At 33.8% G+C, this 26,671-nt stretch overlaps 1 protein-coding gene across 2 annotated transcripts in view; it reads left to right on the top strand.

Moving 5' to 3' along the window:
* Positions 1-26,671, top strand: part of LOC116349649 — a 101,381-nt gene that overhangs the window by 4,710 nt on the left and 70,000 nt on the right. For both annotated transcript variants that reach the window (XM_031781239.1, XM_031781190.1), the window contains exon 2: positions 8,596-8,769. The gene's annotated coding sequence lies outside the window, so the exon portion shown is untranslated. The remainder of the gene's footprint in view (positions 1-8,595; positions 8,770-26,671) is intronic.

Genomic DNA, 26,671 nt, shown 5'->3' with positions numbered 1-26,671 from the left:
ACTTCATGTCGGCGTTAAAATATATGTGTATTGCATTTAGTCGCCGCTCCACGCGCAACTCGTATCAGCGCAATTCCGTTTTTCATACTTAGAGTTACCTATGCGTTTTCGTACCTCGTTTCTCTCTCTTTCTCCTTCTCCCTCTCTCTCTCTCTAAATAATTAAACGAATCGCTCTTCTTTTTCGACTTTCTTTTATTTCTCGTTTCGTTTCCAATCTTTCTTGACACGTGCAGCTCATGTATATGACAGGCCATTTTATTAGAACAATTCATATTTAATATATTACTGGTTGGAATTTGTACGCTTTGCATCATTTTCCACCACTTTTTACATTGAATTTAACTAACATGTCCTATGTCCAAACTTTCTTTTTCTCATTTTATATTCTTTGCACTGCGCCCTTTCTCTGTCTCTTGTTCTAGAACTTTTTCTCTCTACCTCTTCGTTAACTATCACATCGTCGCATTTACCTGAAACAAACAAGCATGTAGGTCCCAAGACGTTGTGCTTTAAATCCATATTTAACCGTGTTACTTATCAGATTAGTAAACAAGTAGCGTAAACTGTACACACACACACACACACACACTGTATTAGCTCCTATTTGAAATTATATGTTGAAAATGTGAAACAATGGTATAATGCAAGCAGCATTGTCTGTGTTTGACATTGACGTGCGGCACAAGACCATGATGCATTCGAGAATAAAAATTCACAACCAACTTTGCAATATTCGGTTAAAATTGAACAGATAACCATTAATGTTGCTGTGAATGTCCATTTGGATTGGATCATCAATTGGGCAAAATGTTGTCCGGATCGAGCCGATTAAGAGTGGAAATTGGAGTGTTATTGGAAGACATCGTATCAGCAATTGATTGCAGTAAATAAGTAAATGAAGTGGAAATTAAGTGCATTTTTGGTCACACGCTTGGGTCATGCATCATCACATTTTCTACGTTTATTGCACAAATACGGAAAAACCACTCAAAATGACCATCATCAAATGCCATTTGGCCATCAAAATTTTACACGAACACACTTCGGAATATCATTCATCTCAATTGAGCTTTGTTACTTTAAAAAAAATGGCAAATAAAGAAAGCGTCGTATAGCATGCCGTTTTTCTCTGTGATCAATTTCACCCGTTAAAGCAAAATTAATATTTGAATTGTCATTTGTGTTTGGTGATTTCCGGTTTATATACCTGATCGGTTTCAAAATTGAACAATCAATAGTTTGATAACGGTGAAATACCAATGAATTTAACCTTCGTTTCATTATACGCATTCATTTTCTATCCCCTGCAGTGAAGAAGAATCGTTATTGTTTTGCATTCTCTGTTGTGCTCGCTCGTTTGGCAGACGGCCCTTTGTCCTTCATTGTATTTTCATTTTGTACATACATAAATGTTAGACGCATGAATGGAAGACAGCATGCGATTTTATATCGCTATAATTGATTCAATAGATAGATGGAACACATTACACGCACCGCACAATGATGCACCAATCTCTATAAAGTGAACAATGTGCATCAATTTTCAATACACGATTGATTTTTTCTTTCGTTGGAAGAAAAAAGGCAAAACAACAGAAATTGCTCCCCAAAGACACACTTGAATCATTCCCGATTGATAAATCGACTTTTATTCTTTATTGTTATATCCATTTTTACGTGTTATGATTTTTTTTATACCTGAAAGAATGGATGAGCGCAAGAATGTTGTGCGGCGTCAATAATCGAGTGGAGCACTAACTCGGTCATTGATACACAGCGAAACAATGCGAACAAAAACCACATATATATATATACAGAAACTTCGTCTGCAGACGAAAGCTCTCTACATGACTTGAATGAAAGAGGCGAGTATGCAGACATCCGATGATCCAAGGGTGTCTTGATGATACAAGGGTATTGAAGTATGGCGCAAAAAAATGCAGCTTGAGTCAAGAAGAAAATTTCCCGTGTTTCTAATATCGCAGTTAATTTCATTGCCAATCAATTGAACGATTTGCCTCATGTGCGTTTCTTGTTGGAACCCACTCACATATGGGTATATGACTAACTCAAACGACTATTCTTACCAAGTCATTCGCATATCGAAGATGAACACTTTCAGTGCATGAAATTTAATGCATAAGATAACCGAGAAACCATTTTAAACCATCTGCTTCTCTTTCTTTCTTTCTTTCGAGAAATGCTTAATAAGCATTGAATCAATTTTCAATTTTATATGTCTAATACAAATGATAAAATTCCCTTCGGATTGTTATTCTTTTTTTTTGTCTTCTCTCATCCAAATCGTAAAAGTTTTCTTTTTGCTTCACGATTATTTTATTCATAATTGTTCAATATTCAATCTATATTAAACTTTATTGGCCCTATCTAAACTCGTCCATGGATGGTTTCTCCCTTGTTTTGTCAGATTTTTTTTTTTAAATGTGTTTGTGTGCACATGTTTCACAAGATTGAAATGGTAAAATGAGCTGGGTGTACGTGTTTGAACAAAATTACTCATATTTTGAGCAAAAATGGAGATTGATTCCTAAAGCATCTCTGCGACAAGGGACTAAGAAGGTTTTCGGACTTTTTTATCAAATGTAAATGCTCACTTTAAACCAATTAAATATTTAAATCGCTTAAAAGCCCGCAAAATTCCGTTCAGTTGTTGCGCAAAATATTATTGTGGTTTTACAAACGATGTGAAAAAAAGACTTTTTCAATTTCATTGATCGGATATCGATGAATATTTTATTCCTTCTTTATTAAAAACAAATCTCAAACGAAATAAACATTGAAAGTATTTTAAAAAAAACCATTGGCATTAAAAGAGAAAGAGAGAGAGAAAGAGCAAAGTAAAAAAGTCGATTTAAAAGAAAAAAATGTATTCGAAAATAAAATTTTAAGCATTTGGCAGACGCAATGCAATTGATCGTAATAAATGTACCTAGAGTATTCATAGTCAGCTCAACATACATTCGTGCGCGCGATGCATCAAGTGACAAAAATAACTGTTTGAAATGTATGCGAGCGATCTATTTCTTCCTGTGTGTGGCGACCCAACTCTTGAGAATAATTATGTATATTCTGTTTTTGCATCGCAAGTAACGGTGTGTGTGTGCACATTCAGATTCATGATTAAGGTTAAATGTTTGGTGACCACGAATTTATTAAAATTGAGGTTGTGCATACACAGTAAATCACTACTGATTCTACGTCCAAATTTAGAGTGATTTAACATACGAGTTTAAACTGTATTTTCGAGCATTTAAAGCGTTCTAAATATTGAATTACAGCTCAATAATATTTCTTTGTAGCTGCGTCATAAGAATAAATTTTCGATCGATCTAAAACTTTGATTGATTTACAACAACATTTGAAATAGTGTGAAACTTTGTATATTAATGGTCTTTCGGATTTTTTTTGGTCAAAATGTCTCGAAAATTCGCATAATTTCATGCTTGAAATTACAACAAATAACCTATTATGGCTGGCGTTGAACCGAAAAAGCACAGCAACGAAGTGAGAAAGCGAAAAAAAATGTGCGTTAAATTGATAAAATGTTGGATAAGCAACAACAATGTCATCGCAAATAAGTGTATTTTTATCTGATGTTTAAATAATGTATATTCACTGTGAACATCGAGCATTTTGTGTCTTACGCTTTGTATCAGTCTGACAATGTTGTGGATTTAGCTTCATTTTTCATGAAAACATGATTTCCTTTTCATTTTCATGGATACCTTTTGTTTTTGGCTTTCTCTCTCTCTCTTTCTTTCATTTGTTTCTCTCGCTCTCTTCACTTTCGTTTTGCCATAATTTTTCTAATCGGTTCGCGATCATATTTAATGGTCGTTAATGGGAAAAACAAAACATACAACATAAATTTTGTTGCGAGCAACGAACGAATAAACAGACAGAACATAAAACGAAGAAAAGGGGACGAAGAACAAGAATAAACAAAGAAAAACGAAAAATAAGCGGATAGATTAGGCGTTTATATCAGTGTGAATGCGAACAAAGAAAAATTAAATAACGAAAATTTGTTTTTTTTTTTTTTTTTTTTTTGGTAAAAGAGCACGCAAATGTGTTCACGCTGTTGCTATTTCGTGTTTCATGTACATTATAGTCATCGTCGTCATCATCGTCATCAGCAACATCATTATTAATATTATAGTATTTGAATGAGCCAAAGAATTAATCAAACGTATATACTTACTAGTACTGTTTGGCAAAGTGTTCAAGAGGAAAAGAGAATGAGATAAAGAGAAACGGACGGGCACAATAACAATTAAACGATTTAAATACAAAAATATTTAAAAAAAAGCCTTGACAAAGGTGTGCACGATTGCACCTAACGATCGATAGCGAAAATGCAAAACGCAATGTCACGACAAAAATTTCTCATTTGAAAAAAGAGGAAAATAAACGCACTGACATCCACAGGTTTAAGAACACGATGCAAACATTCGTTTGACTTACTAACAACGTCATCGATGAATGAAGGGAACAAGACCAACGCCAACGACACACACACACAAAAACTAAGAACTATATTTAGTTTCATTCGTGACATTGATTGGGCCGCTTCGTTTCAACTTCGGCATATACACACACAATTTCTATTCGATCGTGCTTTGCGATATGCCAAAACCACCTGTTTTCACATTTTAAATTATCACTTAACATTCTTGCAATAAAATTACTATTAAAATTATCGCTCTTTTTCGGCGCAGTTTTGTGATTTGTTGTCGATAAGTTTACTTGAATATAATATGTTAATTAATTGTTTCATGAATAGATTTTGGAAGCTCGTTTGTTGTATTTTATTCATCGTCTGTTCTTTTGTTTGTTTGTCGAACCCATCATTTTTGCTTCAGCTCCATTTTTTTTCATGCTTTCAGGGCAAAAACAATTATGAAAAAAGTTACATTCATACACGTTTTTGCCTCTTTCGTTCTCCTGCCCCATTCAAATGTTCGAGCATTGTTGTAACAACCCGCAAGCGATGAGTGAAAACAAGTATTTAAAAAAAATATATACCATGTCAATTGGTGATGACGAATTCATGGAATTTTCCATTTTGACACAAGTATCTGACCCACCAGAGGCAATATAACAATAACGCTGTTTGTTTATTTTTTCGTTCAGCCGGGATGCGACACCATCAATTTGACTACTTTTGTATGCCAAAACGTTATTTTCGAGTATGACATTTTGACATTAATTAGTCACAAACATTGCAATTATAGAGTTGATGATTTTCAAGTAGATTTTAAATGATCCACAATGGATGTTGTAACGTCACAATGTACACGTTTCACAAATTATTTGAATGGATTTTTTGCAGTATTTTTCGTTCAGCCGATAGAAAAGTAGCCTGAATGAGTCTTCATTTGGGAATTTTCATTACATTTTTTTTAAACTTTGTGGTGGAAAAAGTTCACTAAAGGAGGAAATAAAATGCCCAAGAGATCTTCGCCTAATTTTCAGGCAAAAAACTGCTACGAAAAAAAAACTTCAACCTACATCAAATCTGGTAATGAAACCGAAAAAAAATTCAATGTTACACCAAATCAAAATGACATATTCAATTTGAATCAAAGCGTTAAATTAAAAAATATCGTAATTCAGAGAATTGTATTTTCACATTTCATCTGGGAATATGCACAATATAATACGGTTAGTTTTTTAGGTCGACGTTTTCACTTCCGTAACCAAAATTATGACGTGGTTCTCTATATGATCTTTTTTTTTTTGAATTTAGACTCATGTGTGTAGTTGGTTTTGCCTGGCGTCACATAATTAATGACCTTTATTAAATATCGCGATACATTTAAAGATAGATTAAATACTTTTCAAAAATAAAATCAACATTAACACCAGCGTTTATGATTCATTTAAGTTGGAGAAAAAATAAATGAGTCAAAAAGCAATGCAACTTTGTTTTGCTGTAGTGGATTCGGTTTATACCGTTGATATGTGTTTGCATATTTCCAGTCATCTGAATGTGGTTCAAATGTGTTCCAAAGTTAAAAGTCATTGAAAATTTCGCCACCAATTTAGGTTAGTTCAAGTGCAACTAGTGTCATAGTTTGAAAAAAAACTAGTGCAATGCATCGATTGAAGCAATTGAAGACTTTTATGAGTTGTTACAATACCAATGCAGCACATCATATTAACACTCTATCTAATTGCTGTTAGCATAACTTTCGAATTATATAATTTATCCATTCAATGCAGACATTGGTACTACTCAAGGTGAAAGAGTGATTTAGTGCATTTAGATCCATTTTTCCTTCATCTCCAAGCCCATTTTTCCACCCTTAAAGTTTGACCTTGGATTTTTTAAATCAGAGAATCACTTAATTTTACATTACGAAAAGATTTGAACACAAGACAAGTCACTTACAAAGCGGATGGATAATGTACATTTGACGCAGAATATGATTATATTCACTCGGTTTTTTGAAACTTTTGAAGATTGCGGCAATCAAACCGAATCTCAGATCCATGAAATTTTTGCTACTTTTGCCCGCAAGCTACATACTCTTACGTTGGCAACGAATAAAATTATGTTTTACGTGCGCTCATCAACGAGTTGTCACTCATTGTTGTTGTGGCAGCGACGGCGGTTGTTGCAGATGATGGTGACAGTTGCACGAATTCCAAAACGCAAAAATCACTGCAACATGTAGTGATGGAATTTCGATTATGTGTGCAATCCCACCTAATAAGCAATCGAAGTTGGTACAATGTCGAAGATGAGAGCAATTTTTTTCGCGTCGTTGGCATATTCTCGTTGGTTTTTTATTTGTATTCTTTAAATGTGGCAGTGGGACATTGTGGCTTTTACACTGCCACCAATAATGATTAATTCATGACTATAGTCTGTCGCATGACTTTTTGAAAGGTTATCAAACGAACACGTTGCCATTTCGCGCAAGCACCCATATAAACACAATCATTATTTGCGAATATTATATAGACCGAACAAGTGAGAATATATGAATGACATGAAACAAGGAGATAGCTAAAGAAAGAAAAAAGTTTTTCTTCTTCTTCATTCATTGTGTATAAAGTCAACCAACACGAGAATAATACATTTAAATACAGTAAATTGCAGATGCCAGGCGATATGTTTACAAAGCGGCAAAAAAAACTCTCTCTTTCGCTCACATACATGCTATGTTATATTTTTATAATGGAAAACAGCGTGTTAAGCACGCACTTTTAAGTGGTTTTTCTGTGTAAATGAAGAGGGTTCGAATGAGAGCGCGTGACATTTTCCATCTTTCGATTTTTTTTTTCATTCACTGCACAACTCCCATCCCAAAATACTTTTGGTGTCCCTTCATCCTATTTTATTCTTTTTATCAACATCATGGCATATTTTATGGTCTTTGAATCTATTGATTGATTCTTCACTTTGGTTGTCTTTTATATTTACCGCTTTTTTCCTGCCCTATGTATGCCATAAATTATAAATTCTGAACTTTCACTGTTCCGTCGACGTTTCTATTGTTCTACATCTTCAGATTGTCGTTTGGCGTCTGCCTAGCTCACATTGCATGATTGAATTGATGCGGTTACTTTTGTCCTTTTTTCATGGAACATTGATTGCTTGCCCGTGCGTTTTTCAAGCACCTCGAATTTGATGAATGTGTGATATTTTCGCAATTTACACACACACACTAACATAAATATTTGCTTTTAAAAAAGCTCGATATTTCTTGCATGCAGCAAAGCGTGAGCCGATGAATAAAAAAAATTGTAGAAAATAAACGTTTTGGAATCAAATGCGAGCCATAAAATGTCACGCATATTTTGTTCGTCAGAGGGGATTTTTTATGTCACAATTTGGTTATTTGGAATATTAATGTAACACACAATATTATATGAAATCATCCAAATCGATCTTTTTGATGTGCGATAGTCCACAGCGTATAAGACATGGAAGACATGCACACACGCGTCTACGCATCAAATGATTGAAAAATATAAAAACTCAATTCAAACTAACATGATTTCGTTGAGACTTAATTTTCTATTGATCCAATCAATTTGGCTGATCAACGACAACCAAATCATGTAGAAGATTTTCTTCTGCTGATTTAACAATCCTGGAAAGAGCATATTGTTCGATTCACTACACTCACTTACCACAGCACTGAATTAAGCTTGCTCAAATACATAAAAATCCAATTTTTTTTGTTTGGCATTTCCGTGTCAATTGTAAAAAAATGCGAGACCGAACGAATGGTGAGAAAAACAAAGAGACAAACGTTTTAGAGAAATTTTTTTACAAAAACATTCACAAAAAGCTAAATAGTGATGTGAAATAAAAGGTTTGGCATTTAAGTGTATTTTTGTTGGTATCGTTTAAACGATCTTTCTTAAAACGAGTGGAACAAAAAGAAAACTAGAAAAAAAAAGAACCGAAAAGAATGAGGAAAGGCTATTTGAACAATATTTCGTACTCTTCTTTTCTCACAAACGAATATTTTCTTTTCCATTTCACTTGCTTTCAATGAACAATAATTTGCGAATAAAATTGAGTTATAAAAGTGTTTATAAACGGATATTACAGAAAATATTGTATGTATCACACGGCGCGCACTGGTGACCATCGACAAACTCAACAGTGAAGTGACAACACATTTTCAACAATTATAGCACACACAAGAGCTGCACGACTACGATCGAGAGCAGACGCAAAACACGCAGGCAATTGCACTAGGAACGCACGGTGTATACTCTTTCGGTGAGTCAACTTTCATTTTCTTATCCAAAAAAAAAAATTCGTCAAATCTAATTACAAAAGTACGAAGGAGTTGGAAACGTCGCTTTGTGCGTTTCTATATCTGCATTTACCGAATGTGAACTGAAATGGTACTTTAAAATTCGGTCGACGAACTTTCGATAGAAATCATTTGAAAAATGGCTGAAATAAAATGTGCACATCATTAAAAGAAATTTTCTCAGCACAAACTTCGATTCCATATACACTTTAGCATAAATATATGTGAAATCAACAAGCTGCTCTGGTTTCACTACCCTCATCTTATTATCTTTATGCAAAGTTTCTTCTCCGTATAACTCTTCATATTTAAAACTCCGATATTAGATATATGTGTGTGCGTGTATTTTGCAAATATATTTTGCTTGGGCGCTAGTTAGCGCACATGCCGAAAGCATTCCTCTTATCAACAAACATAATTCATGAAATATTCCCATTTTCTACAAACATATTTTTGAACATTCTATGTTGTGATAAAAATTCAATATTCACTATTGCCGCCGCATACACATTTAGTCCTCTCTCTCTCTCTCTCTCTCACACACACACACACACACACACTTTCATGCGCGTTCGCTCGCTCCTTGCTTTTCTATCATCAAAGTTATAGTAGTATTGAATGCAGAAAATGAAACACGCCAAAAAATTGAAGAAGTTGAAACTTCGAAGTTTTAGATATGCCGAGTTGCAGAGAGCCAAGTCCATTTTTTCAATCCAAAATACAAACATGCAAATTTTCAACATTTACCAAGTGTGTTCACTGCTCAAGTTGTGATAGAAAAATCCAAACCACCATCTCGCTCACACCACGCTCTCTGCTCTCTCATCCAAAGTTGTGAAAATGTCCTTGGCGTTTAATTCGATCGAAAAGATGACACAATCCAAAATGTTTGTAATAAATGCCATTTCCGTTGATGGATATAGCAGTATGTCAGTTGTTTTAAGTGTTAGAAGACAAGTGGATGTTGTGTTCTCCTCTGTCCCTCACAATCTCTCAATCTCTCGTTTTTCAATTTTCGTTGTTCAGATTTCATTACAAATGACAATAATTTTATTGGTCTGTGTGGGAGAACAGAATTTATGTCAAACATGACACTTACAATTCAAGTGGTATTTCTATTAAATCCATTAGCTTCAGTGTCACAATTGTACAAATAAATCACACAATTCCAAACGGCATTAGAGTGAGAGCAAGTAAGAGAGATGATGTAAATGTTGACTAATGTATCTTCCCCATTTTTTTATAGTTCAACTACTCGGAAATAGTGTGCAATAAAATATAAAGACGGTAAATGCCATCGATAATCTACATTACACAAATCCATCATTTATAATGCATCGATAATTTTCGTTTATCGTGTTGTTTCCATAATATTTCAAAATCGTACGTTGTATGTTCGAACATTTGTTTATATTTCGCTTTGACTATACGTGTCGCTAGTATACTAGTATGATGATAAAATAGCACAAGCATTTCACGATTGCAAATTATTGACCCAAAAAACCGTAAAACATTTGATCAAATTGAGGTACATTCGAGAGAGTTGACCAAACAGAGCAGAAAAAAACCATTTATGTGGATTATTTGTTATGCAATAGAATGGCGAATTGTGTATTTTGTGAAAATTGTATTTTAATTTGGCAGCGATAAAGTCTTGGAAAGCACTTCTTTATTTTTTTCATTATTTAAGCGGTATGATGTACTTACAGTCCGGTCATAAATTGATATTAACAGACATTACGTCCAATTAGAGAAAATTGCACTGAAATACTTGAATTCAACGAAGGTCATCATCATTTTATCGTTGTATGTTCCTCATTCTTATCCCATTCGTCCGTCTCCGTATATTTTCTTTGACTGTGTCACAATTACAGTTTTTGTTTGTTGCATGTCTTCTTTATATCGTAAATCTAATCTTGGTTACTTAAATATAAACAGTCGACCAAAAATCGAAATAAGTAAGTCAATCAAATATCTGGCAACGGCTTTTCAAATAAAATCAGCCCCAAACAATCACAACGCTATCCTTACTGACACACAAAGATGAACAGAAATCATTTTCTTTCTTCTCTTCCTTTCGCTTCATCATTCTTCACAATGCCTTTGTATCGACCACATAAATAATGTAATTTCATCAAACGGATTCATTTTTTTATTGGGAGGTTTCTTTGTTTGGATTATTTGTTTGAGTAAAAGTACAAACGAAGTGCTTTTTATCTGTAATAACTCTAGAATATGGATAAACCAGTAATGTGCGAAGGGGGGGGGGGGGGGGGCCCCCCCCCCCCTGTGATTTGGATGAGAAAAAAAATTTCGCGAAAATTATTCGAATTTGCTAGGGTTTTTCGCGGAGAAAATTCTTTCGATTTGCTAGGGATTTTCGCCTCAAAAAGTGACTTCCAAAAAAAAAAAAAAACGAAAATTTGTCTGATTTGCTAGAGAATTTTTTGTTTTTGAAAAATCACCCCCCCCTGTAAAATATAGCTCGCACATTACTGGGATAAACGATTCATGAATAGACCGCCACTGAAAAAGTTCTATGACTTTCTATTAAATAAATTCGCAGATAAACAGTTTTCGCATTTCTTGCGGCGTAGAAATAGAGAATGCGGAAATGGTTTCGATTTAAATTTTCGTCCGAAAATCGTTTTCTTGAAAGATTTGCTAAAATATTGAATTACATTTTTTGAAGCGAATGATTTAAACTGAGAATAATTGAATAATATTCTGCATTTTGTTCCTATCGCATTCGCCAAATAGTGCAATGTACGAGAGATAGAAACGAAATCCGACAGACCTAGTGCAATGCACATTTTATCATTGCTCATATGAATAGCTTTTATTTGCATTTCGATGATATTCTACGGTAGTACATACATTACTGATGATGCAAAAAACCTAAACCCTTTTTTCCGCGTTGTTAAAACTATTTCTTGAAAAATTTCAAATCTGAATATTATCTCTTTGTCTCGTTTGCAATTTTCAACAATTGTGTATGAGTTAAAGTCTTAGTACTACAGTATTAGATCCGCATTACTGACACTTCGTTCGAGAGAGGCACAGTCACTGTGGGAGTGGTAACAGCGACATTCATCCGTACCAAATTCGACACTATAGCTTTTCTTTTTTCTTTTTGTATTTAATACATCGTTGACTAGATGCTGCTCTATGTGAAATGGAAATAAATTTTGGGTGAACCATCAAGTATTTAGTCAGTAGAGAGCACTCAGAAGAGTGATACATTAAACCTCGGAACTGGTGCTGCATGCGATACTCTTATTTTTTTTGCGATACGTTTCAACCGAATATCAAGTTAATTTCATTTCAACCATTCACTCGACTATGTGTAAGCTCATAGATTTTATAAGCGCCACATACTTGCATGTCTTTTATTCGTTAATTTTTATCGCTATTGAAAATGTATTGTTTGCATTGCTCTCATTTAACACTCTCTTCCTCTTACCCATTTGCACGGCTCTCTACTTTTTTTCATTTACTCTCCGCATTCATTGGACACACTTAGTGCAAGGCAAACGCGCACAATATTTAGTGTTTGGCATACATAAGGAAGTGTGTGTGTGTGTGTGTTCGCAGGCGTTGTTGCGATTATTAGATTTATTATGACATGCCTGTTTGCATGTGTGTTTTTCTCTTTTAGTAAGCGTAAATAATCCAAACGACAGCAACGACTAGTAGTATAAACAATACGTGCCATAACAATGAGCGAGCAACATTAACAGGCAACGAATAAATAATTGGCATTACAAAGGGCAAGTGCTACTTACAGTCTTTTTTATATCAAAGTACAAAAAAAAGGAAAAGAGTTTTGAATTGCCTGACAAGACGGTTGTTTTTTTCTCTCTTCCTACTGCTCCCTGTTGAGTTGTTTCGTTTCTTTTTCTTTGTTTATTTTGACCTATTACCGTTTTCTTTCCAAGACAAAAACTATGCGATGCTTTTATTTGACACAGAACGGATCACATTTCCATCATATGACGAATATGTGAATAATGAACTTTGAAGTGAAATGCAAAGCTCAAGTTAAGCAACGAACAACAACAACAAATAACGACATTTTTATGTGTCACACACTATTAGAAGATTGTTACTTTATCATTATTATTTTTCCAGCTCTCGCCCTCTCTCGTTCGTTCCCTCGAAAAAATCGTTAAAATGACAAAATGGATGTAATTTAGTGCATACAATGCATTCAAACAAGCCATTGCACATTAAAATAAAAATGTACAAGACGCGTACAAAATAACATGTCTGGTTAATCAAAATTACGGTTGTTACGTGTGTACACGATGTTAATGATTGTAATGTAACTTCTTCAAAACCGTCGCACACTTTACGTACATTTAAAAAGAAAATGGTAGAATTTTGAAATGCTATAACCACTATTTACGGAACGTTTACTTTGGCATGAGGAAGAACATGTCGAAAATTGTTCTGATTTTGAACATTCCGTTGTGTGCCGTGCCGTCATAAATGAAATCGGTTCAGTTGTATCGCAAACTATTCATGGGTTAATGTTCCGTCGCTCAACTAAAAGCCGCTTTTATTTTATTTGAACCGAGAAATATGTGCGCAATGCAAGACATAATACTGTGATAGTAATTGCGACCGTACGTTCTCGCAGGTAAATACACAAAACATGCCGTGGCTTAGTGCCAATTATCCCATGTAAAAACATGAAAATTTATTAAAATTATATCATTTAAATTATGGAATGAATTAATGGAGAGAATGGTGTGATGTGTGTGTGTGTATCACAGCGTGATTTTGTAAATTTCACATGTTGATTCACAAAGAACACGCCAATATCAATCGACATAAACCGATTCAAATAGGTATTTTGAGTTGTCGACCAAAATGAACATATCACATATGCATATTTATTAAAATCAACCAAACCACACTCTGTAAGCCTGATGGCTCAGGATGTCATGATTTTCTCCATAAAGCATATTTGATTGTGTGGGTGACTCTTTAGAATTCATCGGCCAAACATCGAAACTGAATAAAATTATTTTCGAATTTAGTCTCTCGAGTATATTTAGATCGCATGTCCAAGGTTGATGAATTCAGAGGAGACCGCCACCAACATTTTCACGACAAATAACTGCCTCAGAGAGGAGAGCGACCCTGCATAGTTTATTTCAAAACATGATTTAGCTGTAATCTCTAATTCTCTCACTCCATTCATCATATAACCTCGTCCTAAGTCTCATGCTAATTTCAGACAGTTGATGTTTCAACAATGGATTTTGATCGATTGGTATGTATTTCATTAAAATATTGCAAAAGCAACACAATTTCATTAGCATAAAATGCGCACGATACGAACTTTTTTTTCCTACTGAATTTTGAAGTTAACAACAAACATTTTACTCGGTTCTATACTATACATTTTTCTAGTCTCATTCATTTAAAAAAATAAATACATACGCAATACTTCAAGCCATCCAAATTGAGTACTTATTTTTTTGTTTGTTTATTTATTTGTTTGGTTTGGCGTTGGGTTGATTCATGTTTAAAACAACTTTCTCTTTCGCTTAAAATGTGAAACAATTGCTGCTGAAAAAATGGAGTGACTGACAGTTTTTTTTCAAGTAAACCACAACCAGACAATGAACAATTTCTGGGGAAAATTACAAAATAATCAACTGGCAAATGCATTAAGAACTCTTTCAATTTATACATTCTTTATGATTCGATGGCGATTTAACCATTTTATTGTGGGTCCCTTTTTATAATTGCGCTTCAAATGGAAATGTCATTCGATGTGACGATTCCCTGATGATTGCATGAGAATATACTTCGAAAAATATACCGTTTGCCAGCGGTCGCGCATATACAAAGAGATATTTTGTTAGATCGCCGAAAGCATCACAACATCAACATAATGGATTTGACTTGAATTTCCATACATTTGATAAAAGCATGAGGACATAGCAACAAATGAAATACAAATGGTCATTGTTTTTATACGAGATTTTTTTATAGTATGCTCAATGATCATTTTGAAGGAAATGAAGAGAGAGAGAAAGAGAGTGAGAAGGGAAATGGATATTTGCGTATGAACAGCCATCATGATTAAGACCATTTGGCCAATATCACTCACACAATCGAAGTTATTACTGTATACACGGCTATCCTTTTGTCGGAAGAAAATATCATATTCACAGTGGGTTCCTATAAAGATACGCTCAATTCAATTGAATTTCGGATTCATTTCGGTTGTCAACTACATTTTTATTAAGAATGCCATCGGCTTGAAAAGCTTTTGAAAGCATATAGTAACAAACTGAAAATATAAACACTCAAATGCTCTTTACGCTCAAATGCATTTCATTGTCGAACAAAATTACGAGTGCTGCTTGGAGCATTATCATTTCACTGACTTGGTTACTCGAAATTTCGATGCAAAAACTTGATATAATAATGAACTTGATGGCGGATCATTGCGTATGCTGTTGATTTCAAACTGAATCCACATTTTTGTACTTCAATTTTATATTCTTGTTAAATCAATCACATTAGCTTATTTTAAAATGATATGGTAATTTAATTCCAAATAATGAGAATGTTTTGCATAAAATAACATTTGATTTCAATGGCAAAGCCGAATTTTGCTTTTTGCAACAAGAACAGTTAAATAAAGAATGAAAATGTATATCTGTTTAGAAAGTTCATTAGACATGATTTGTGTCTTATTGAACGAGACCAGCCTACGTAATTTTGTACTTAAAAAGAAGAATCTCTGTCTCATTGATAAAAGTCGAGAGAACTTTTATGTTTGCAATTTATCTAATTGGCGTAATGCCATTCGTTCCAGACCATGTATAAGCTGTCTGAAGACCATGCATAAGTTGTAATTCTCACAATTCCACCCACACTCATTCCCTCATATCATAACAAATAAGGTGCAATCATCAAGGCCTAATCTTGTTGAGTCTTACTTAAATGGTATATGCTTGTATCTTTCTCTCTTGTTTCGAGAAATGAATCCATTGCAATCAAAAATGTCCACTCCCACAAACACACATACACTTCATGATGCAAATTGGATAAATTGATGTAGGCGCTTTCTAAATCCTTTGCTAATTACAGAATAGCTCGCCACCACAATGCCATTATTATTATTATTATTCTAACTGCACTGGGTAAATATTGTTTGCTAAATTGTTACAATGTTAAATTTATCATGTTACTTTCTATTTGGACTTTTTTTTCGCTAAGTTTCGACATCAACTGAATCCATTAAATCAATTGTCAGTTTTATTTGTCGTACATAAAACATTAAACACACGATAAATGTGTGTCAGTGTTGATGAACATATTTTTCGGATGATGGCATGTAATGGACAATATAGTACATTATTTCTATAGCACATTATTGATTACAACAAGTATCTAATTGCATTATTAATATCTAACATTGTTGAATGTAAATTTGCTAATATGACTAAGCAGTCTAGTGCTTCGGTTCGTTAAGTGAACTCATTTCTCTATCAAGTGGCAATGTTTGACAGAGAAAAATACAGTGTTCCTTTTTTTGTTCTGGACGATAGTTGATGTCAGACAAACGAAGATCTGCTAAATGAGACCTTTGTTAATGGAGCGAACGCGTGAGAGCTCAACGCGTTGTGTTTTTGTTTTTTTTTTCTTTACTTCTTTCGACGAATTTATACATGTAGAATTGTGTATGCGCTTCACGATCTCTTACTTGGAAATGGTTATTTGCCCTTTTTGGAATATGCTCCATTTCGCTTTTCATTAGCCCAACACAAATTATTATGGAGCCTCTTAGCGTTCGGGTGCAATGTCTACGTGTGTTTGAAAAGAAAATGAGAACTTGCCGTGGGACTCGTGAGTGAAAATGGTTTTGCAATTCAAAGTACGTGAAATTAACGCCATATTCATATCATAATGACTTAACATTAATCAAAATATATGTATTACGTTGTAATAAAGAAAAATTATACATAAAATGTTCCGTGTATGAACGCGTACGTGCGCCATTCATTTACTCACTCATTCACACTTTTTTCTATCCTTCATACGCTCATAAACAAAACTCGAAATATGTTTCAAATGTGTACATATGTTTGAACAACCCACACACACAGAACGTAGCGATAAGAGATACACTAAACACTAGAGTGATAAAATGATTCACACTCTTACTAGAAATAAAAGGCCAATATGAAAACAAATTAACTACATAGAATGTTTGATATTTGTGCTGCACTGAATGGTGCCATGACACATCTATAAAATAAATATATGACAGTTTTACAACTCGTTCATTGTCGTTACCGATGTGCCGATGCAAATGTAAACTAAATCACATTTACAGAGTTTCACATTTGCCACATTTGAGAGTTGGTAATATTTGGCTAGCGTTTGCCAATGTAAATTAAAGAGTGTGTAATAAACATAAAAAGTCATCCGAAACAATTTTCGAACCGAAAACTGTTTTTAATTAAGTATTTTATTTCAAAACGAACTCGACGAACGTATGTTTACGCGGCACGAATTGAAATAAAAGCTTTGAAAATGATTCAAATGAAACTCAAATGAACTCACCAAACTGATATTCAACCATTTTTACTTCAATTTTATTGCACCACCCCGAACTGCAAACAAACTCCAAATTGAAACTTTTTTTTATCTCACGTATTGATTGACACTTTATCTAGCACTTTATTATTTCCATATTTTTATGGTGTCCTTTTTCTCACGTTAAATTACGTCGATTTTTTTTATAGTGGAAAAATAGCCACAATTCACGATCGTTTGATAACACAAACAATAATTGTTAACAATCTTGACCCGCTGTAAATTTGAACGGAATTGACTAATAAAAGTCACTTCAAATACATCGAGGATAAGGCTAGTAAAATTTTGTTAACTTTTGACATTTCTTTTTTTTGCTGTATTCCATAATATTGACGTTCCAATGCAATCAATTTTGCTGTCTATCTCTCTTTGTGTGTGTCTTTTGCAGTAATTCCGTAAAGTCGTCGATTTTTTTAAGTGGAACTTTACAAGATTATTGCATTGGAATTTCAATATTACGGAAAAAGGTCAAAAGTGATCCAACATTTTTACTAACATATCGAAGATCTATAGTTTTCATACGTAATAAGAAGGTGTGTATCAATTCCTAGTAGTAATTTAATGGAAAATCGTTCCAATATTAATCATAAAGTGGGAAGATATAGATAATAAAAAACCAATAATTTTCAAATTAAATTTAAATGTGTCCACGTGACGATGACGATAAATGCAATCAGGAAATTGTACATTGTCGACATTGATGTGAAATTCATTTCCTCATCAACAACAAAAACAAATCGTGTGTCTCTGCACTACTATATTACAATGCACACTGAGTGTACTGTCTCGATATGAAAGCTTTATGATGAAAGAATAAAAATAGTATTCGATGAAATGGTTTTGCATTCACAAACGCCCATACAACTCAAACGCCAGATGCAGAAATTCGATACGAAAAACATCTGCGATCGAAAAATATATATCATTTAAATCTTAAAGTGTATCAGATACACAATGTAAAAAATCTGTTGGGCCAATTTTATTTGAAAAAGAAAAACGTGAGAGAGAAAATATATCGATGGCAACAATTTTGCAAATGCAATTTATACAGTCAATATTAAAACAAAGCGATCAAATTCGATGGCAATTCAGTGTAACAGTGACTGAGAATGCTTGTTGGTCATGTTTTATTGACGCACCGGTCAATGTACAAAGTGTGTACTACAAATAACGGTGTTTTGACTGCGTCGCCAATCGAGTGTTGAATGCGAAAAAGGAAACATAAAATTTCAATGACATTTTTACACGCGCACTCATGGTCAGCCATGTATATTTTTTTTCTCACATGAATTTTTTTTGGTCATTTGTATTTTTTTTTTCATGCCCACTTGAACGCATTGATTTAAATCTTTCCTGTTAAATGATCTGTGATTTTATTGTAGTGAATGCAATCATAAAACTGGTCAACATTATTGTATTTGTATCATAAATATTGAACCGTCCTTTATTTTTGAATCACTATTGCCCAAATTTGTACGTGCATTTTTAAATCGTTCCAAGCATCTATATTTATTTATTCGAGGTATGTGTTTTTGTGCCATTACATTTTTAGATGCCACTTTTTATGCATGCTAGACATTCGACCAAATGTTCACAGATGCGTAATGTGAACAGAGAAAAGCTATTAGCTCCAAATACAGAAAAAAATAAACTAAATTTCGATAAAATCTAACATTTAACATATTACACTCTTTTTCGTTGGAAATTCAAAGTTGGAATCATTCATTCAGTATGAAGGGAACATCCGTCCAGTGTTATATCGGAAATTCCATGCCATGATAACGGCCAAACATATTGCACACATAAACAAACGACATTTGATTTCAGTTTTCTTTGCTTTTTTCATTGGCCGCATATCATCTCCTAAGATATTTTGTTCGCTTTGAATATTGTGGGTATTTTTCTTCTATGTTAAAAGAGTTGAGGGAAAAATATAATACTTTTTAAAATGTTTGCATCTAAGAAGATTGGTGAGCAAAATGAACGCAATGTTTTTAGGTCAAAAGACAAAACTTGCAATACATAAAGTGAAATATGTCTCTGGGTACGCCTATCGAACTTAAAACAGATTGTATGTTGCAGCATCCCATAAGATTGTCTATGTATTATTGCGGGAAAAGAAGTGAAATGAAAGGCATCCAATGTCTTAAATCATATGCATGAAATCACATTTGTAAATCAAATAGCATGCTTAGAAAGTGTATTACATCAGAAGCGCTTAGCCTACCGCTTTTGAGTTCGTATCATAGCGAAACATTAGCTGCAGAGCCTATATTTTTGAAGAATATTTGTTTGGATTAAAATGAAATCACATCCAAAATGTGAAATAAATTGTGTTGTATTATTATTTAAATTTTAAAAATAAAACGAATGAAATGCATAATTCTTTTGTTGTCGAACAAAAGTGCGTTAAAAATTCAATGAATATACGATGTATTTCTCATGAAATTTCATATTGAATAGTAGCACGTTTGCATAAATGATAAAGTAACAGATTAAAAGATATATTATTTCAATAGAACCTATGCCATGTGAAAAGAGCCATTCACATTTCACTGTAATTTTTATAAAAACTTTTAAACATTGAATGGAAATTTATCTGAATCGATAATCTTTCATTCGGTATTCAACGCACTTTTTTTTAAGAGAAAATAATAATATTTAATTACTTTTGAATAATCAATCTGTTTTTGTTCACTATCACTCTTTTATTTGTTCATATGTATACACAGTAATTAAGTTTTTCAATATGTAGCTCGAATTACTCACTGTTCCATGTTAATATATGTCTTCACAATGGACATAATTTCAAACCGAAACTATTGGTAGTCACAAGGTTCTGATTACATCAACCCTTCGATGTGGAAAGTGTCCATCTGTTCTGTTCAGTGTTGCTGTAAACCTGTTTGCCTCATCATCGAATGGAACACCATCAAATGCCGCCATAGACATGATATAAAAAGATAAAATTTAGTGTTTGTCCATTTTTTTGTCGCATAAAAACAGTATTTCCACTTGGTTTTGCTCTTAAACTTATGGATGAACGTTTCATTCAGCATAAATCAATCGTCAACTTTATGTTTAAGTTTCTTTGTTTCTGTTTTTGCTGTCCTTCGGTTTTTTAGTCAATCATATGCCAACTGTGGTTGAGGATATCAAAACAAAACTTTGTTGAATTCCCTTTTGCGATTTCTTTGTGTTTATTCGTTTTTTTTTTCTTTAACCGTGGACCAACAACCCCGACAATCATTAGTTCAACAATGCGATTGACATTTGTGTACGTAATATATCATCCGATACTTTTTCACTCCATGAAAGTTCAAGCACTTGAAGTGTGCTAAAAAAGCGCATGTTATTCTTCTATTTTCGTATGTAAAAATGACCGTATTTCAAAATGAGACACATCTTATATTCAAGACCAACAAATATTGTAATAAATGTGGTTGCAAAATGCTCATCGGCATTCTACATTCGATCGTGTCAAAGTGATAAAAAGTTCATTGTGGAAAAACAAGTTTCGAATGCTGCAACATGCCTTCTTTTATACTTTCAGCATTATCGTTTAATTTTCACACACAAATTCATTCCAAAGTGTATGGAAATGATAGTAATGGCTTTTGCTCAACCATAAATGTTAATAATAACATTTCGAATGTTAAAATGGTGAAAAGCGAATTTGCACACACACACACCTACACACAAAACGAAGTATCACAAGTTTGACCCGACCATATTCCATCCATTAACCATTTGGAAGTCCCAGTGAGAGACAGAGAGGATATATTGTGCTTCTTTGGAAAACTACATTGATTAAAATACAGTGGTGCCGATGCAGTACGGAAAGAAAATTCAGCATTTCATAATTTTAAAATTGAATTCTCTGCTTTACACTTCACTTTATATAATAGCAGTTTGTGTGTGTGTGCAACTAAAAGGCATTATTTCGAAAGGGAACGAAGCGTAAATATTTTGAATGTTTACTACAAACTATACCTCATCGTTACTGCCGCACATCATTGGTAGTATTCGCATAAATTTAAATTTTGAATTATGAGAGAAAAAAGAGTGGCATGGTGTAGTGATGCAACGACACTTACCGTATATAACGACCGCTTCGTTGAAAAGAGAAACGCTCTTGTAAGTGAATTGGATTCATAATAATAGCTCAGATTGTGTGTGTGATTTCATTTCATATTATGTGCCCTTCACCATTATGACAATATCTTGAGTTTTTACCAGCAACATTGTATCGAAAGCTATATAACTTTTTCTTAACTCGTACCAGACATTTTCAAAGATTCTTAGTGTCTGCGATCATAATTGTCAGTTTTTCCAACGAAATGATACACAGAAACACAAATGGAAACGATAAAGTTTTTCGGTGAAAATCGAGCACAAATTTCATTGCAGCAAAATCGTGCGACTTATTGTTTATTTTCACACATAAAATAATATTTGAGTTGTCAAAGAAAATGAATAAATTAATTTGGATCAGCGATTATGCAACTGGCGTAACGTTATGTAAACAAAATACGAATTGTCGAACGCGAAACGTGCAGTATTTCAGATGAATATGGTACCGTTATTGATGTTAGCATCGCACATCTACTTCTTCTTTTTTTTTGTTAAATTTACACGTTCATTCAACGTGTTGGAAGCTAACTTAGTTTCGATAGCGCATGCTCTATTGTTGGATGCTTCTAGAAAATTATCACCAATTTTCAAAGCGATTTTCATGAAGTCACATCAATACGAAAAGAATCAATCGCTCAAAACGTTCAAACGTTCGCTTTCCCTCCCTTTTTTCCTTGAGCGTATATAGTTTGAGGTTGACTGTCGATTAGAGCTAGTCTGAACAAAAGACTGAATAGACTGTATGACTATGTAGCTTGTCTCACCTCAATATGTGATTAAAAATCACTAATTCGGGATATTTGCATCAATCAGTTGATCGATTGAATAATATCCATGCGAGAGAAATGCTAATGATGATTATGGTTTTGTTTGCGGTTAGATGACGACTAATGTACATATGACAATCGTTGTCGGGTATAGCTTATGTTCGAAATTTGGACTACGTTCTATATGCCATTCACTCTTCGACAGATAAATTTACTCGTTTAAAGCCAATACGACTTTTACTACCCGTATTAGAAGAATTCACGGTTCGTGTACACTCGGCACATCATCGCTGCTTTACGGAATATCAACCGTTGAGTTCACTGCGAACTGTCATGCATCTAATGCATGTGTTTGCTCACAGTCATACACAGTCAAAGAAAGTTCGCACAAAAGAGAATGAAACATTTACATATGGCTACTTGATATTTTTTGAACGTGTCGCAGTGAATTCTACTGCTGACATTCGCCTAAGCAGCGAAGATGTGCCGAGTGTACACGAAACGTGAATTCTTCGAGCCAATACGGCTTTAAACGAGTAATATGATTTTATATGACGTGACAATTTTCAACGATGTTTCACTTTTACATTTCTCTGTCGTTTAATAATTTTCAATTATTTAATACAAAACGTTCATTACAAACTTTTCACAAGTAAACAAAAAAATACGCTGAATTATTAAATGTGCAAAAAAAATCTGTCTTTTTTGTGCTTAAATATTTCATTCTCTGTACTCTCTTCGTCGCTACGTAGTCTAAAATCAAAATTAACATTAGTTTCCTTTATTATTTGCAGTTTGTTTGTGTTTGCCTCATTATGTGAACCATTGCAAAGTTGTTTGGAGACCGGAGGAATGCGGTCGAGTTTAATAATTCAAATATTAATCTCACAAAAGCTGTGGGAATTCCAATTTCATAAAGTATTTCTGACTCACGTTAGCTGAATGCTACCGAAACTGATTTGCCTTAAGCAAATTTCGGTGGTAATATTGTCAACTCAGTTATGGTCACATAATTAAATTATTTTTCGTGAACAATAATCAATTTCCGACGATGCCACAAACTTGAAAAAACAAAGTCAAGTTTCATGAAATTAACTGGTATTCCTGATTTGTCACTGCATATACGTTCTCTCACTCTATCTCACTATCAAATCAAATGCGATGAAACCATTCACAAAAAGAGCGATAAAAGTGTATGAATTTTCTTGATCCAATCTTAAATTACGTTTTGGCATAAATGTGAAACGTTAAACTATATGAAATGTGTACACACTTCTGTAACGCTAATTTATATGGGAAAGTGTACACAGATCTTGAACATATGGATGTATAACCGGTGTACAATTATATATATACAGGTTGTACACACCATATGTACACAATCAGTACACTTTTTCATACAAATTAGTGTGTACATTATGTGCACGGTTTCTTGTGTACCCGATTTGTCATGGGGTCAATCACGAAATTCTAGTGTATCTAGTTTTTAATAAGATTTCACTAGAAAACTAGAAAATTCTAGTGCGTGAAGTTGGCTCTCAGTAGTTTTTCATATAAATTATATGGCCTTTGGTGTGAAGTTGGCTTCGTTTGTGACGTCATTATTCGCTCTAGATTTACTAGTTTTTCTAGTATTTACTAGCGTGATTCGCCCCATGCGATTTGTACCCGATTCCCCATTGGGATGCAAGCACATAATTCACATCTATAATTTCCCAGTCATCATGATACCCGATTGCATTTCTCTAGTGTTCGGGTGATGACGTGCGCTTCTACTCCCGCTTACACATTCATATTTCATATATGTGCGCCAGCGAATATTATTTTTAAAAATTACACTCCCAATCAAGTCACATCGAATCTGAATTTCGTGTCATCGTTTTCTCGTTTATTCCCATGGCGCATACAATATACACTGGCCTTTTTATGTAATGAAGTTTGTTTAAAAAAAACGATGCCGTAGTCTTTTTAAGTTGTTCCATTATGTTGAATTGAATTAAAAATAGAAAATATCTTACGGATTATTGACACTCACGCTATGAAAACGTAGCGAAAAATACACAATCCACCAGAGCAGCTAAAAAACAAAATCAAAATAAACGAAAACGGATTGGAATAAGCGACTTGAATGTGTTTGATCATTCTCCTTTCTTTGGTGCATTGGTTGACGATACGAAAACAATCGATATCATTTTTGTTTTTTTTTTCATCAATGTGATAAAAGCTTTACTTGTCACTAATCAATTCAGCGGGGAATACATTAGATGTAACTGTAATAAAAAATGACATTTTTAATGGGAACGACTTGCAGATAGAGTAAAACGCGACCAACCACTGAATTACAAAATGCTGCAAATCCGTTGAAATGTCTCGTGACAAATTCCAATTCACCCATTGAATTGGTCTTGAAATGAATGAGGACATAAAAAAACGAAATAACTTTGTATTTTTCTGAGGTAAACGAACTAAAATCATTACACAAAATGAATGCACGATGGTACCGAATTGGCACGCTCGCGCGACTGCTGTTAGCATCGAGTAGCGTACGTATAATGAAAAATGAAGAAAAAAACACAACGTGTGCACCATTGCTTCACTGCAAAATTTATGAATTTTGTCGATTCTGAATGCATTACATTCTAATTCGTTGTTTTATTGTCCTTAAGCGACGTGTATCCGTACTCACAAAGCTGAGTATGTATGCTTTTCGACTTTTCTCTCTTGTGGCTTGCAAGAATGTCGAGTACATGTTACTATCACACTGTTCTTAAAGTACTCTTTTTCGACTCACCTCCTCCTCTCTCAACTCGCGCTCTCTCATTTCAGTTTTCTGACGCTCATAAATTCCGGCATTAGACTCCAGTACAGCGATTTTCTAGCGCACACAACGAAAACTTATTATTAAAGTGGATTAAATTCTACGTAGACTTTATTCATTTATCGATTGTTTTGTTTGTGTTTTAGTTTTTCATGCGTTTTAATGTAAATGGCATGCGATAATAACATTTGTTCCATTTGCGCTCTGCCGCACCTCATCCATCGATTATTTTTCGTTTGTCTCACATTCGCAGTGTTTTTTCCGACGTTTTGTCATTTTATTAACTTTTTTTTTCAGCTACAAATATAATTCTAGTGAGATAGTGAGCGAACGAAAGATTAACTTATTATTTCTATAGAGGAAGATGAAAATGAACGACTATAATTTTTTGAATTGACTGGACTTAAATAATAAACTACTGTATATAATATTTAGTTGCAATTTGAAGAAAACAATTAATGTTTATTTATTTGACATTTGAAACAAATTTAAAATGATCGTTCATCGTATTGAATTTAAAAAGCAACAGCAGTCAACGGCATTTCGTCTAATATACAATACGTTTTTTTTTATTATTGTCACAGTGCCAACAAGCTTACACACAGATCATTTGAATGTTGTTTTAATACTACTGCGGTTTATGTATCAAAACAGTTTTGATACATCGAAATGCAAACGAAAAAAGGAAGATTTAAAAAATCGAAATGAAATTCTCACACAGGAAAAGAACTATTCAGACAAGTGTATTTGTATGCGAATCTTGTTAAATTCAATGCAGTCAGTGCTGTTTGATTGACCTTGTGTTGAATGAAGCTTATGCAATCATTCACTATTCCTTTTTTCTCTCTCTGTCTATCACATTATATAGCAAATATTAAAATAAGAATAAATGTATCAAAGACGCACCACAGGACAGATACTCTGATCATCATTTACGTGTTGATCATTTTTCATTTTCGATATTTTTGTGTGTATATTTTTTTTTTATTCTCTTCACATGCGGTGACATATTTGGCGCAAGCATGAGTAGCTTTTCAATATCAACGCTAAGAGACATTTGTCCTAACGATTTTGCGCGCATATTTGAAACAACAGATGACACATATAAACAACACAACATTTAAATTCAATTCAAATTCAATATACACCAACCGCAAAATGTATATTCTACACCGTCAGCTGGTTTGTATATACAACAACGACAGCGACAGCGACAGCGACAACGGCTACCATTAATGACAACTATTCCGCAGCGTGCTATCGATGCTTATTTGTTATTCATGTAAGAGGACGAACGAGCACCGAGATATTAAGCGACCAAACATTTGTTCAGATGACGATGATTTGTTCAGATGACGTCGAGAATGAATTTGAGAGACCGATTTCTTTTTCCTTCACAAATGTATGATTTACATTTGTTATTTGCTTAAATTACATGAAAACAAAAACGGTGTAAGTGAGAAAGAAGAGGAAAATATGCTTATGTACATGTCTGTTGGCGAGTTTTTTTTCTGCGTG

This window comes from Contarinia nasturtii, unplaced genomic scaffold (genome assembly GCF_009176525.2).
Source record: "Contarinia nasturtii isolate CC-2019 unplaced genomic scaffold, AAFC_CNas_1.1 Cnas_scaffold_129, whole genome shotgun sequence".
Classification (NCBI taxonomy): Eukaryota; Metazoa; Arthropoda; class Insecta; order Diptera; family Cecidomyiidae; genus Contarinia; species Contarinia nasturtii.
This window is presented reverse-complemented; position numbering and strand designations above follow the sequence as displayed.